This window comes from Danio rerio, chromosome 12 (genome assembly GCF_052040795.2).
Source record: "Danio rerio strain M-AB ecotype USA chromosome 12, GRCz13ab, whole genome shotgun sequence".
In the NCBI taxonomy this organism is placed as follows: Eukaryota; Metazoa; Chordata; class Actinopteri; order Cypriniformes; family Danionidae; genus Danio; species Danio rerio.
Window position 1 is genome coordinate 50,355,001 of NC_141032.1, and position 14,781 is coordinate 50,369,781.

Here is a 14,781-nt window from a genome sequence, read left to right on the forward strand (position 1 = left end):
TCATTATCCTCATCATCATCCTCATCTTCATCATCCTCATTATCATCATCATCATCCTCATCATCTACATCATTAACATCATCATCATCATCATCATTATCCTCATCATCATCATCATCTTCATCATCCTCATCATCATCATTATCCTCATCATCATCATCATCCTCATTATCATCATCATCATTATCCTCATCATCATCATCATCCTCATTATCATCATCCTCAACATCATCATCATCATCATCCTCATTATCATCATCATCATTATCCTCATCATCATCATCATCCTCATTATCATCATCATCATTATCCTCATCATCATCATCATCCTCATTATCATCATCCTCAACATCATCATCATCATCATCCTCATTATCATCATCTTCATCATCATCCTCAACATCATTATCATCATCTTTATCATTATCATCATCATCATCATCATCTTCATCATCATCATCATCATCATCATCATCATCATCATCATCATCATCATCTTCTTCTTCTTCATCATCATCATCATCATCATCCTCATTATCTTCATCATCTTCATCATCATCAGTCGTGAGTTCTGAGATCACTGAAGTACATCTCAAGCTTCAGTGCGCTTTAAACCAGAAGCCAACCATACCAACACAAACTGAAGAGGGGCATACGTGTGTGTGTGTGTGTGTGTGCGTTTGTTGTTTTCTCCGTTCTTTAAAGTGACTCAGCTGAATTCTAGAGATCTGCTGAAGCTTGTGTGTGTGTGTGTGTTTTCTTAACAGAGGCAAGATGTCTGAAGTGTTTCTCCAGAGCCGCCGTCTGTGTGTGTGTGTCTGCCTGCTGACCTCATCTGATTTCTGTTCTGTTTCTTATGCAACGGATGAGGAGAAGCGGCACTCGAGGAGACGCAGGTCAAAGGTCAAGCCAGGTGCAGACTCGAGCGTCTCGTCTGCTACACACACACACACACACACATATTCACACACACTCACTATTTACAGCAAAACTGACAGAGCTTGAAAAAGCGAAGAGAAGCAAAACCACAAACGGGTACTGATTATATGAGAGACTCGCTAATAATAGAGGGAAACAATCGGCTGGATAGAAACTGCTTTCACTTAGAGAACGAGAGTCATCTGCAATCAGACGAGCTCAATCTGCTCACAAATATATATACAGTATACACAGTTGAAGGCAGAATTATTCACCCCCTTTGAATTTAATTTTCTCATTTAAATATTTTCCAAATGATGTTGAACAGATTCAGGAAATGTTCACAGTATGTCTGATAATGTTTTTTCTTCTGGAGAAAGTCTTATTTGTTTTATTTCAGCAAGAATAAAAGCAGTTTTTAATTTTTTAAACACCATTTTAAGGTCAATATTATTCGCCCCTTTAAGCTACTTGTTTTTGATAGTCTATAGAGCAAACCATCATTATACAATGACTTGCCTAATTACCCTAACCTGCCTAGTTACCCTAATTAACCTAGTTAAGCCTTTAAATGTCACTTTAAGCTGAACACTAGTGTCTTGAAGAATATCTAGTCTAATATTATTTACCCTCATCATGACAAAGATAAAATAAATCAGTTATTAGAGATGAGTTATTAAAACTATTATGATTAGAAATGTGCTGAATAAATCTGCTCTCTGTTAAACAGAAATTGGGGAGAAAAAATAAACAAGGGGGGCTAATAATTTTGACTTTAACTGTATATAATTTTTTTTACATTTAAATACTACAAGAGTACATTTTTATAGTTTATAGTTACAGAGCTCAGCATAATTGAGTACAGCCCACTTTTATATCAAATGTTTTCCTCCATTTCTCAGCGAATACAGGCAGTGTAATTTGGTGCACTTAAACAAAACAGATTTATTAAACAGATATATTCATTAAAATCATATTTTAGTCACCAATCATATTGAGAAATGGAAAGATGATACAATTAAATTCAAGCAAAATATTGCAAAAATAAATACAAACTACAAAATTTCAACAAATTTTAATTTTTTTTTGTTTCTCTTGATTTTTCCTCTTTTTAAAATTTGTATTTATTATTTTCCATCATATAAATGTGGCTGTACTAGTTTTTTAGTCTAATTTGTTTTATTTCGGCTAGAATAAAAGCAGTTTTTCATTTTTTAAACACCATTTTAAGATCAATATTATTAGCCCCTACAAGCTATTTATTTTTTCGATTGTCTCCAGAACAAACCACTGATATACAATAACTTGCCTAGTTACCTTAACCTAATTAACCTAGTTAAGCCTTTAAATGTCACTTTAAGCTGTATAGAAGTGTCTTGAAGAATATTTAGTCAAATATTATTTACAGTCATCATGGAAAATATAAAAGAAATCAGTTATTAGAGATGAGTTATTAAAACTATTATGATTAGAAATGTGTTGAAAACATCTGCTCTCCGTTAAACAGAAATTGGGGAAAAATAAACAAGGGGCTAATAATTCTGACTTCAACTATATATATATATATATATATATATATATATATATATATATATATATATATATATATATTGTGCCTAAAATATGAAGGTTAATGAGAAGGTTACCATTTTATATGTTTTTTATTTTATTTTATATTCTCAATTATGCATAGCATTGTTTATAAATATATATAATTATACTGTTCAACCAGTATATAGTATTGCCCTCACCCCACCCTATCCCTAAACCCAACCATCACAGGAGACAGTGTGCAGCTTCACTCTCTGATTAAACTCATGCTGTGGAATTTATAAGCATTTTGAGAACTGATGACGTCACCAATGTCCTCGTATTTCACCTCCTTTTTGTAAAACCTCTGATTATACACAGATTTGTGCCCTGATATGTGACAAAAACACGTACACACACACACACACACACACACACATATATATACAGTTAAAGTCAGAATTATTAGCCCCCCTGAATTTTTAGACCGCTTGTTAATTTTTCCCCCAATTTCTGTTTAATGGAGAGCAGATTTCTCCAACACATTTCTAATCATAATAGTTTTAATAACTCATCTCTAATAACTGATTTATTTTATCTTTGTCATGATGACAGTAAATAATATTTTAATAGATATTCTTCAAAACACTTCTATACAGCTTAAAGTGACATTTAAAGGCTTAACTAGGTTAATTAGGGTAACTAGGCAGGTTAGGGTAATTAGGCAAGTTATTGTATAATGATGGTTTGTTTTGTAGATTATCGAGAAAAAATATAGCTTAAAGGGGCTAATAATATTGACCTTAAAATGGTGTTTAAAAAATTAAAAACTGCTTTTATTCTAGCCGAAATAAAGCAAATAAGACTTTCTCCAGAAGATAAAATATTATCAGACATACTGTGAGCATTTCCTTGCTCTGTTAAACATCATTTGGAAAATATTTAAAAAAGAAGAAAAAAATTGAAGGGGGTTAATAATTCTGACTTCAGCTGTATATACATAAACAATCCCCCCAAAAATATTGTGTGAACAAATGACTGCCAAAATCAATTTCACACACAAGAAAAGAAATTCTCACCTCCAAGTCAATATATAACATGTTTCCAAATGTGTACTGTGGTATAGAAATACCTCAGAAGAGGTCTGTTGTACTGCGGTATTACCATGTCTGTAATATACGGTATGTTGTGTAGTGTTTCAAACACACAAGTGAAATGACTACTGAGGTGTGAACTTCAGGCTAAACACACTTCAGTGAGAGTGTTTGCTCTGACAGAATGAAGGCGGTGTTTGGTCCACAGCACTAGTTTTCCTGCAGGAATGTTTTTTATTGTCTCCAGTGCGGCCTCTGACCACTATTGTTGCACTGAAGGAAAAAAAAAAAGCCTCTTTCATTTGAAGAACCTTGACTCACACCGCCATCCATGAGAGCTGTTATCATAGGCAGCGCTCAACAGGAAACGCTGTTTATCACTTCCTGTCAGTCATAGTTTGTTTAGGGCTCCGTCGCGCGATCAGATTGCACACAGAGAGCGACGCATCGGAGGAGAACACCCACAGGAGCTGCTATCAGACGCCACACATGTCTGTCTGCAGCAAAACACGGCTATCTGAGGAGCTGTTTGAAGAGCGTGAGGGATTTGGAAAGAGGGGAGCGTTTCACTTCTGCTTTCTAAATGAGCCGCGAGCGTTCAGCCAAGACACAGTCAAACAGAGAGCGCGCAGAGAAGTGATCCGTCTGCCTAAAGTGCTCATACTAGAGCTGCGTCCACATACTGAAAAGCAGAACACGGCGAAATCATCTGATCGATTTCCTTTTCTGCTCATGGAACATCTGCGTGCAATTAATAGAGGCGATAATACCGTGAAACAACTTTATCAGCCAATTAAATGAGCCGTACATGTCATGTGACCTTTCAAGTGGCACTGGGGCTCCATCCTAATTTGCATACTTATAATACGTCCCAAAAGTATGGGTTTCTGTGTGAAAACAAGTACGTACTTTTGAGTATGCAAACTTTGAGACAAACGACTTTATCATAAGCAGAGTGCACTGTTGATTAGTTACGTCCCCTTTCAATCATCTCCACACATCATCCACATTTCTGTCATAATTTCTTCAATATTGTAGACTAAACAGCAGGTTAATGTGAAATTCGCATCGGATGCCCTTCCAGCTGCAACCCATCACTGGGAAACACCTATACACACTCATTCACACACACACACTCATGACTTACCCATGTCAGTTGCATTGCTTTATTCCATTCATGAATTCTCTTGCTTGGCATCATGGGACAACAGTGTCCATCCACCACTTATATATGAAATCAACCTCCTAAAACAGGAGAATAAGTCAGTTTCACACTCTCAGTGGCCTTTGAAACAAAAATAGATCAGAGGTGAATTAATAATGACATTTAGCGGTGGTTATCTTTCAATAGGCATTTTCTCACATTATAAACAGTTTGACTATAACTGTGATGTTAATGTGTAACCCTGTAGAGTGTGTTATGTTACACTTACATCTGAGGTGTGTCATCATCAGTTCATGCATGCTCTGGGAATCAAACCCTGGGTGTTTCTATCATCCAGTGTGTGTAGTGAGGTAAATTAGCTTTTATATTGGCACATTGGTTTAGTGACAACTTGTTGGCATCAATGACTGTAAAAAATATGGACGACGCGACAGCCCCTTTTCCCATTGAACGCCTTGAGGGCAAAAGGCCTGCTTGACGGGCACAAACTGTCGCAAAAGACTGCTGAAATTGGAGCCTCGACATGCGCAGAAGGATTGTCTGATGGAGCCAGAGGAGGAGCCGCGAAAATGAGCGGAGTCGAGCTTCCAACCAAACGCTTTATGTAAAATCAACCACGCCCCCCGAACTGCTCAGCATGCGTTTGCTGTCATATCAACACAAATGGATGTAATAACGTTAACAAATATGAGGGTTTTATATATTCAATCGCGCCAGCTCCGGGCCGCAGCGCATAACCTACTCGCGGCGTCGCGGGCTGATTCCGGCTCGCATGCGGCAGCGCCGGCTCGCTCGGCCGCCGCATCTGGCTCGATTGACTTGGGCTGGAATCGGGCAGTGAGTCCAGGCATCCGGAGTAGGTCCAGCAGAGGTAGTCAGTCTGAGCTCTGAGGGGTAAGTCTTCGGCTGGAATCTAGCCGGAACAGGCTCAAGTGTATTTTGCTATCTGGGTGGTTAGGCGTGTATCAGCAAACTAATAAAGCCCGAAAAAAGCCCTGACCTTAGTGAATAAACAGTGTTCCACCAGGATCATGTATGTCAGAAACTATAGTTTACTGCTGAACTCATTTTGTCATGGTAAAATAACACAGAAATCGAATAATAACACTTCAGTCTCCTGCCGAAGCTCAGACGTGCTGCTTTGAGAAACTGTCAATCACAGCTGTCAATCACGATGACACGCCCAGCATTAAATTACTGCTAAAAACAAACTGTTTACAAAAATGAAGATCTGCACCTATTTCAGCACAATAACCAGTGCTTTAATCCACCAGAACCATCTTTCGGGACATTTTATTGCAAGTGTAATACATTTTTTTATTTGGGCTCAAGTCTCCTTCATTAACACGGAGGAGGCGGGCTTTATGACTTGTACTGCAGCCAGCCCCCAGGGGGCGATCTAACGGCCGAGACCTTCACTGCTTGCGGCACACTTGGTTGGCATGCTCCCTACATGGTCTACCATCTTACTTTGAATATTGGGTCTGAAATCACATGTAACTAGAAAAGTAAAGTTCGTAGACAAACTTTATGGTGGCTTGAGAGAGCCTCGTCTGAAAGTTTAAAGTAGCTTTAAAGTTTAAATAATTGAAGTAGTTTTAAAGATGTTTGAAACAGTTAGCATATAGACAGATAAGTACATATTATGTGAGCATGTTTCTACAGGGCCGGAGCAAGCTGAACTGCTGCTCTAGGCAAAGGATTGTCAAGCCGCCCTTAACCCGAAAGTGAGGGGGGGTGGTTCTCGGACTGGCTGTCACGGATGAAAGTAAGGACGTTTGCCTTCTTCCCTATTTTGCCGCCTAGGTCGTCTCTATGGTCGCACCGGCCCTGTGTTTCTAGTATGGATTGGCATTATTCTTGATAGGGTGTTCTGAGTGGTTACTTGACCGTTTGTAAGGTGTTCTGAGTGGTGTCTAGGTAGCTGCTAAGGATTTTCTAGGGTGTTCTGAGGGGTTGCTAGACAGTTATTTCTAGGAGGTTACTAGGGTGTTACAGGTAGTTGTTAAGGTGTTGCTAGGTGGTTGCTAGGTTGTTCTGAGTGATTCCTAAGGCGTTGCCAGGGTGTTCTAGATGGTTGCTAAGGTGTTGCTAGAGTGTTTTGAGTGGTTGCTAAGGCATTGCTAGGTGGTTGCTAAGGTGTTAAGTGGTTGCTAGACAGTAGCTAAGGCATTTCTAGGGTGTTCTGAGAGGTTTCTAGGGTGTTCTAGGTGGTTACTAAGATGTTGCTAGGCGTGCTAAAGTGTTCTGAGTGGTTCCTAGGCAGTTGCTAACATAAATTACCATGGTTCTAGTATGAATTAGCATGTTGCTAGCATGTTTCGAGTATAAACTAGCATGTTGTTAGCATGGATTTAGTATGAATTAGCATGTTGTTAGTACGTGGATAGCATGAATTAGCATGTTGCTAGTACATTTATAGAATGAATTAGCATGTTGTTAGTATATCTGCGTCCCAAATCACACACTTATGCACTATTCTGCGCCATTTTTTTAGTATAAATAGTGTAAGTAGTGTGTTCACACTGAAAACTCTAATAATAAGTGCACTTTAATTACCCGGATGATGCTCTCATTCAGCCGGTAAAATGAAGTGTGTAACGATAGATACTTCACACACTCAATGGTCGCAGGTTTGCTCATGTAGCGGTAGGGGCGGAGCTATCGGGCGCACATGTTGGATAACTATTTTGGATGGTGAAAGCAAAATTCTCCTACAAGAGTGATTATAGCACCTCCCGATGGTGAATTCCATTCTACTCATGGCAGGTATTATTTGGTAGTTTTGTCATTTATTTCACTGATTTGGCAACCGTCAAACATTATCAGGGACACGGTTTAAATTTCCGCTTAGTAAAAAAACATTAGTGCTCCATTTGGGACGACACTATATACACTATACTGTTGAGTGTGTAAGTGCATAAGTACATAGTGCATGAGTGTATAGTGTGCCATTTGAGACGCAGCTGTTGTTTATAGTAAGAATTAGCAAGTTGCTTGTATTATTAGTGTGCTTCTAGTATTGATTAGTATGCTTGTTAGCTTGTTTCTAGTTTGAATTAGTATATTGCTAGTATGGATTGGTGTGTTGTTAGTATGTTCAATGTAAAGTTAATAGCAATTTTTTACAATGAAAGTACATGGGACAGTTGCTAGGGTGCCGTAAGTGGTTGCTAGGGTGTGGCTAGTAAGTTGAAAGGACCGAAATCACATACTTCCATACTTTGTAGTACGGTAAAATCCGAGTAGTATAGCTGCGTCCCAAATGGCACACTATACACTAATGCACTATGTACTTACACACTCAACAGTATAGTATGTTGTGTCGTACCAAATGGAGCACTAATGTTTTTTACCAAGCGGAAATTCAAAGCGTTTCCCTGATGACGTTTGACGGTTGCTAAATCTGGGAAATAAACAACCGAATTATCAAATAATACCTGTCATGAGTATAACCGCATTCACCATCGGGAGGCGCTATAATCACTCTCGCGGGAGAATTTTGCTTTCTCAATCCAAAATAAATAAAGTTATCCAACATGTGCGCCCGATAGCTCCGCCCCTTGCGCTACATGAGCAAACCTGCAGTCGTTGAGTGTGTGAAGTGTCCATCATTACACACTACATTTTAGCGGCTGAATGAGTGCATCATCCAGGTAATTAAAGTGCACTTGGTATTTTTAGAGTTTTCAGTGTGAACGCACTACTTACACTGTTTATACTTCAAAATGGTGTAAAATAGTGCATAAGTATGCGGTTTGGGACGAGCTCTTGTCTGAATTCAAAGAATCCGAAAATCAGTTTGCGAGAAGTACCCGGATGATTTACTACTTCCGGCGAGATTCTGGAGTGCGCATCCCATGCACACTGCGCTATCCCATAATGCCCCGCGATAGAATTCATGAATGGGAGAGAAGTGACGCAACTGACGCAGGTAGGTCACGTGACCATGACAAAATGGCGTAAGTAGTACGTTCGAATTCCATTCATACTTTTCACATTCATACTGTATAGAACATACTTTTCTAGTGACCGAGTAGTACGTTTAAATGTAAATGCAGTACCTACTGAGTAGTAGGCGGTTTCGGACACAGCCTCAATGACAGTCTGGCGCAAAGTTATGATGGCGCAAAGTTTGGTCCAATGTTTAGTCAATGGGATTTTTCAGAATTTTCTGTGTCAGTATTGGGAAAAATGTAAGTTGTATCAGTTGGAAAAGATATAGCAACTTAATTCAGTTAAGTTTGGAGTTAGTTTGGTGTTTGTAGTATGAATGACCCAGAAGAAAAAGCATTCTTAAAATAGTCTAAGAAGAAGACGGAAGATTAATAAGCTTATGTAGTATAACAGTATGTTGGCTTTGTCAAGCTACCATAAATATGACTTAAAACAACATTAGCGCTATTTAATTGATATAAAAAAATGTACTTTGATAGTCATTGGCTGACAATATGACTTCCCCATTTAGAATACTTTTCTGAAACAATACTATTAAGGAGAAAGTCTGAATGTGCTAATATAAAACCAACTTTACCCCAGTGTGTGTGTGTGTGTGTGTGTGTGTGTGTGTGTGTGTGTGTGTGTGTGTGTGTGTTTCACCAGCAAGTACTTCAGACTGCAGGGAAGCATCTCAAGGCCGATTCTGTGTGTCAGTCTCCAGATCTCCGCGGTTGAGCTCAAATGAGGCCACTACTAAACAAATCAGTGGGTTTTTCTAACACGATAAGCTATTCTTTCACATGTATGCAGAGTTTCAAAGGTGAACTATTGATCGCGATGAGTAAACCGACCCAACTTCATCACACCCACTAATCTAATCAGGGGATTGACAAAGAACACAGTTAAGTCCAAAATAAACGCTGTGCAAACACTGCTTTCATACTTCAGCCGCTGATAGAGACGCACAAGCGCCGGAGAGTCGACTCGCTTTTCAGGTGAGCTTCGAAGGAATCGATTCAAACTGACGCGGATGCACAGCGCATGCGCGGCAGCCAAAAGGATACAGCTGCGGCCGGATATTAACGACAATTGTTTACTAATTTACCCATGATTTGTAATTAATTAACGTCTACCCCTATACCAACCGCACAGTAATGTAAAACAGTAATTATAAAGAGAATGAATAATATTATTTAATATATTTGTTTTAATTTTTCGTCTACTCCTCCCTCAACCCTTAACCCAACCCTCATAGTAATATAAAAACAGTCCTTATACAGAGACTTATTCATAGTATTTAACAAGAATTACCCGTTAATTGAGTTTTAATAATGCATATATCTACCTCAACCCTCACAGTAATGTAAAACATTAATTATACAAAGTATTATTCATATTATTTAATAAATTACCCATTAATTGTGTTTTATTAACGTCTACTATTACCTCAACCCTCATAGTAATGTAAAAAACAGTAATTATACAGAGTATTATTGATATTATCTATTAAATCACCAATTAATTAGGTTTAAATAACATATTCCTCTTCCTCAACCCTCAAAGTAATGTAATTATACAGAATATTATTGAAATTATTTATTAAAATACCCATTATTTATGTTTTAATAACATCCACCCCTACCCCAACCCTAAACCCAACCCTCACAGTAATGTAAAACATTAATTATACAAAGTATTATTCATATTATTTAATAAATTACCCATTAATTGTGTTTTATTAACGTCTACTATTACCTCAACCCTCACAGTAATGTAAAAAAACAGTAATTATGCAGAGTATTATTGATATTATTTATTAAATCACCAATTAATAAGGTTTAAATAACATATTCCTCTTCCTCAACCCTCAAAGTAATGTAATTATACAGAATATTATTGAAATTATTTATTAAAATACCCATTATTTGTGTTTTAATAACATCCACCCCTACCCCAACCCTAAACCCAACCCTCACAGTAATGTAAAGACAGTAATTATACAGAGAATTATTCATATTATTTATTGAATAACCAATTGTTTTATTTAATCAATGTTTTCCCTCACCTCATCTCTAAACCCAACACACAGTAATGTAAAAACAGTCCTTATACAGAGAATTGTTTATATTATTGAACAAAAATTACCCATTAATTGAGTTTTAATGATGCATACCTCTACCTCAACCCTCACAGTAATGTAAAACAGTAAATATACAGAATATTGATATTGTCTATTAAAATGCCAATTATTTGTGTTTTAATAACATATACTCCTACCCCAACCCTCACAGTAATGTAAAAACAGTAATTATACAAAGTATTATTCATATTATTTAACAAAAATTACCCATTAATTGTGTTTTATTAACGTCTACTATTACCTCAACCCTTACAGTAATGTAAAAACAGTAAATATACAGAGTATTATTCATATTATTTAACAAAAAATACCCATTTATTGTGTTTTAATAAAGTCTACCTCTACCTCAACCCTCACAGTAATGTAAAACAGTAAATATACAGAATATTGATATTGTCTATTAAAATGCCAATTATTTGTGTTTTAATAACATATACTCCTACCCCAACCCTCACAGTAATGTAAAAACAGTAATTATACAAAGTATTATTCATATTATTTAACAAAAATTACCCATTAATTGTGTTTTATTAACGTCTACTATTACCTCAACCCTTACAGTAATGTAAAAACAGTAAATATACAGAGTATTATTCATATTATTTAACAAAAAATACCCATTTATTGTGTTTTAATAAAGTCTACCTCTACCTCAATCCTCACAGTAATGTAAAAACAGTAAATATACAGGGTATAATTGATATTATTTATTAAATCACCAATTAATTAGGTTTAAATAACATATTCCTCTTCCTCAACCCTCAAGAAATGTAATTATACAGAATATTGTTGAAATTATTTATTAAAATACCCATTATTTGTGTTTTAATAACATCCACCCCTACCCCAACCCTAAACAAAGTATTATTAATAAGTATATTAATATTAATAAGTATTATTAATAATTATATTATAAGCAGAGTTTATTCATATTATTTATTTGATTACCCTTTATTTGTGTTTTATTAACATATACCTCAACCCAAAACCCAACCTTTACAGTAATGTAAAAAACAGTAATTATGCAGTGTATCATTTATATTATCATTAAATGACCCATTATTTGTCTTTAATTAAAGGCTACCCCTACTGCAACCCTAAACCCAACTCTCACAGTAATTATACAGAGTATTAGTCATATTATTTATTAAATTACCCATTGTATCTATTTAATTAACGTCTATCCCTTCCCCAATCCTGCGATCCAAGACTTGTGAAGAGATGATGCTAATGTATCCATAATCCTGGACCAGGCCGTATCCCGAGCTGATGTTGTGGTCATCATGGAGCAATGGAGAGCATGAGACTGATTCCTGAAAGACCACAGGGACAAACAAGCCCCCGCATTGATACTGTGGGTCAGCCTGAACACCCGCCGGTGGCCTACACACACCTGCAGTTCTCCATGAAGGACTTCCAGCTTCTCCAGTTCCCAGCGCCAGCTCCGCACAAGACGTTTGGCCAGAAGAATAATAGTCGTGCCTAGCTGAGCCTGATTTCTCTCCAGGTTTTTTTTCCTTCACTTTGGTCATATGGTGAAGATTGGTGTTCCTCCACTGTCACCACTGGCTTGCTTGGGTTAGGACTTGTGGAGCTGCGCATGGATGGATTTGCTCTTGTGTTTGGACTTTCAGCAGTGACTGAACTGAACTAACCTGAACTACTTTACTAGAACTATGTGAAGCTGCTTTGACACAATCTACATTGTAGATCGCCAGATAAATAAGCAAGAATTGAATTGAATATGGGTTGCTATAACTATATAATATGATTAGATGTCATCAGTCAGAACTGTGCAGACGGTATTGCTTTATTTTTGTCTGTGATAAATGTCATAGATTGTTTGTTGTTAGGTTGTTGTCTAGATTTGGACCCTGGAATAAGTTTGATTGATTGAATGTCACATGTAATTACTAAGAATGGTTTAAAGCTTATAGCACTGGCCAGCAGGACAGGACACTGTGGTCTGAGACTGACATTAATGCTCAGACACAGGAAGCAGTAAAAGTCGGGCAGGACGTGGAGAGAATGACACGAGCACGACTCACTCGACTTTAGACAACACGTGTCAGAACAACACTGCCATATCCTGTGGTCACTATAGTCAATTAATAGAGTATAATATCATTGCATATGGCCAGCGGCCTCATGCCATCGCACGCCTCCTACCAGTGCCGATATACAGCCATATCGCACTGCTACTCGTGTGATATTGCTCATATATATATATGTGTGTGTGTGTGTGTGTGGTAGTTGAGTGTGTGTATATTTAATATGAGTTGTGTGTTATGTGTATGTGTTTATGGCTTTGTTATACGTGTTGTGTTTGTATGTGTTGTACATGTGTTTATGTTTGTGTGTGTATTTCTGTGCGAGTTGTGTCTTGTGTGTTATTATATGTGGTTTATTATGTTTTGTGTGTGTGTGTGTGTGTGTGTGTGTGTGTGTGTGTGTGTGTGACACAGATACATATACTGTCTTTGTATCAGATAGATAGATAGATAGATAGATAGATAGATAAATGGATGGATGGATGGATGGATAGACAGACAGACGGATAGATCGATAGATCGATAGATAGATAGATAGATAGATAGATAGATAGATAGATAGATAGATAGATAGACAGATAGATAGATAGATAAATGGATAGATAGATAGATAGATAGATAGATAGATAGATAGATAGATAGATAGATAGATAGATAGATAGATAGATAGATAGATAGATAGATAGATAGATAGATAGATAGATAGATAGATAGATAGATAGATGTGTGTGTGTATATGTATTATGAGTTGTTTCCTCTGTGTGTGTCGAGTGTGTGTATTTGTGTGTGAGTTGTGCCTTGTGTGCATGGAAAGTGTTTTGTACCGTATATGGTGTTTGTTTGTTGTGAATGTGTGTATGTTTTGTTTTGATGTGTGTTCTAAATGTGTTTTTAATGTTTGTGTGTGTTGGATACACACACACACACACACACACGCACACATACATACACACACACACACACACACACACACATATATATATATATATATATATATATATATATATATATATATATATATATATATATATATATATATATATATATATATATATATATATATATATATTTGTGTGTGTGTGTGTGTGTGTGTGTGTGTGTTTTTAATCAAAAATAGGCCTAACGTCAAAGTGTGTATCGGTCAGTGTATAAGTGTGTGTGTGTGCCAATTGTCCTCAGAGTTGATGGTCAGCAGAAACGCACACTCCTGCTGCTGTTCCTGCTCTTCACACTCATATCCGTTACAGATGTGCGACTTTCTGACCCGCCGTGAGGAAACACTATTGTTCAGCAGAGTCTGATGAAGAGAGAGCATCAGATGATCGGGAAACCACAGCACAACACACAACAAAACAATCATCCAGACATTCAGCGCCATTGTCTTTAACACAACCGAGGCCTGAGCCACAATCTTTACACGACATTTCACAGGAATAATGGACTATAGGGCATCTCATACACTTTTAATAGTGCGATGTCTTATGATCTGCCTGTAATTATTTCTGAACGAGTGGAAACTTTTGAGTTTGGGAACTGTTGAGTTTTGCATTGACTCTGGCGACACCAAGCGGTGAAAGCGAGCGCTGCACATCAATAGGCAGTACATGATAAGTTAAACAACATAAGATTGAAAATAATGTAGCTTTTTCTTTTCGTGATTAATAATATAATTGTAATTATTTTAAATTGAAAATAAAATCAATAATCATCATAATTTATTTGGTAAATTATAAAAAATTAAACTCTCCCTCCAAACATCCATATACAGCGGCTATATTTTCAGTTTCAATATATTTTAGGTGTGTAAGTTTAAAAGAAGCCATGTTAATATATTTAAATTAATTTAAAATAGTGTCAATATAAAATTAAGTGTTTTAGTCTGCATTAAATTGAATTTTATCATGTTTATTTTGCTAGCACACAAAAAATTGTTAGGGAGAACAA

At 36.8% G+C, this 14,781-nt stretch overlaps 1 long non-coding RNA gene across 2 annotated transcripts in view; it reads right to left on the reverse strand.

The window, feature by feature from the left end:
* The window catches only part of LOC141376893 (uncharacterized), a 31,248-nt gene extending 21,542 nt beyond the window's left edge, over nt 1-9,706 (reverse strand). The window contains exons 1-3 of one of the 2 annotated variants that reach the window (XR_015504735.1): nt 9,317-9,706; nt 4,690-4,787; nt 766-937 (exon numbers count right to left, since the gene is read on the reverse strand). This is a non-coding gene — a long non-coding RNA (uncharacterized LOC141376893). Of the gene's footprint in view, nt 1-765; nt 938-4,689; nt 4,788-9,316 lie in introns of those variants that run through there. The other variant, XR_015504734.1, reaches the window with a different exon arrangement.
* Nucleotides 9,707-14,781: the final 5,075 nt, after the last annotated feature.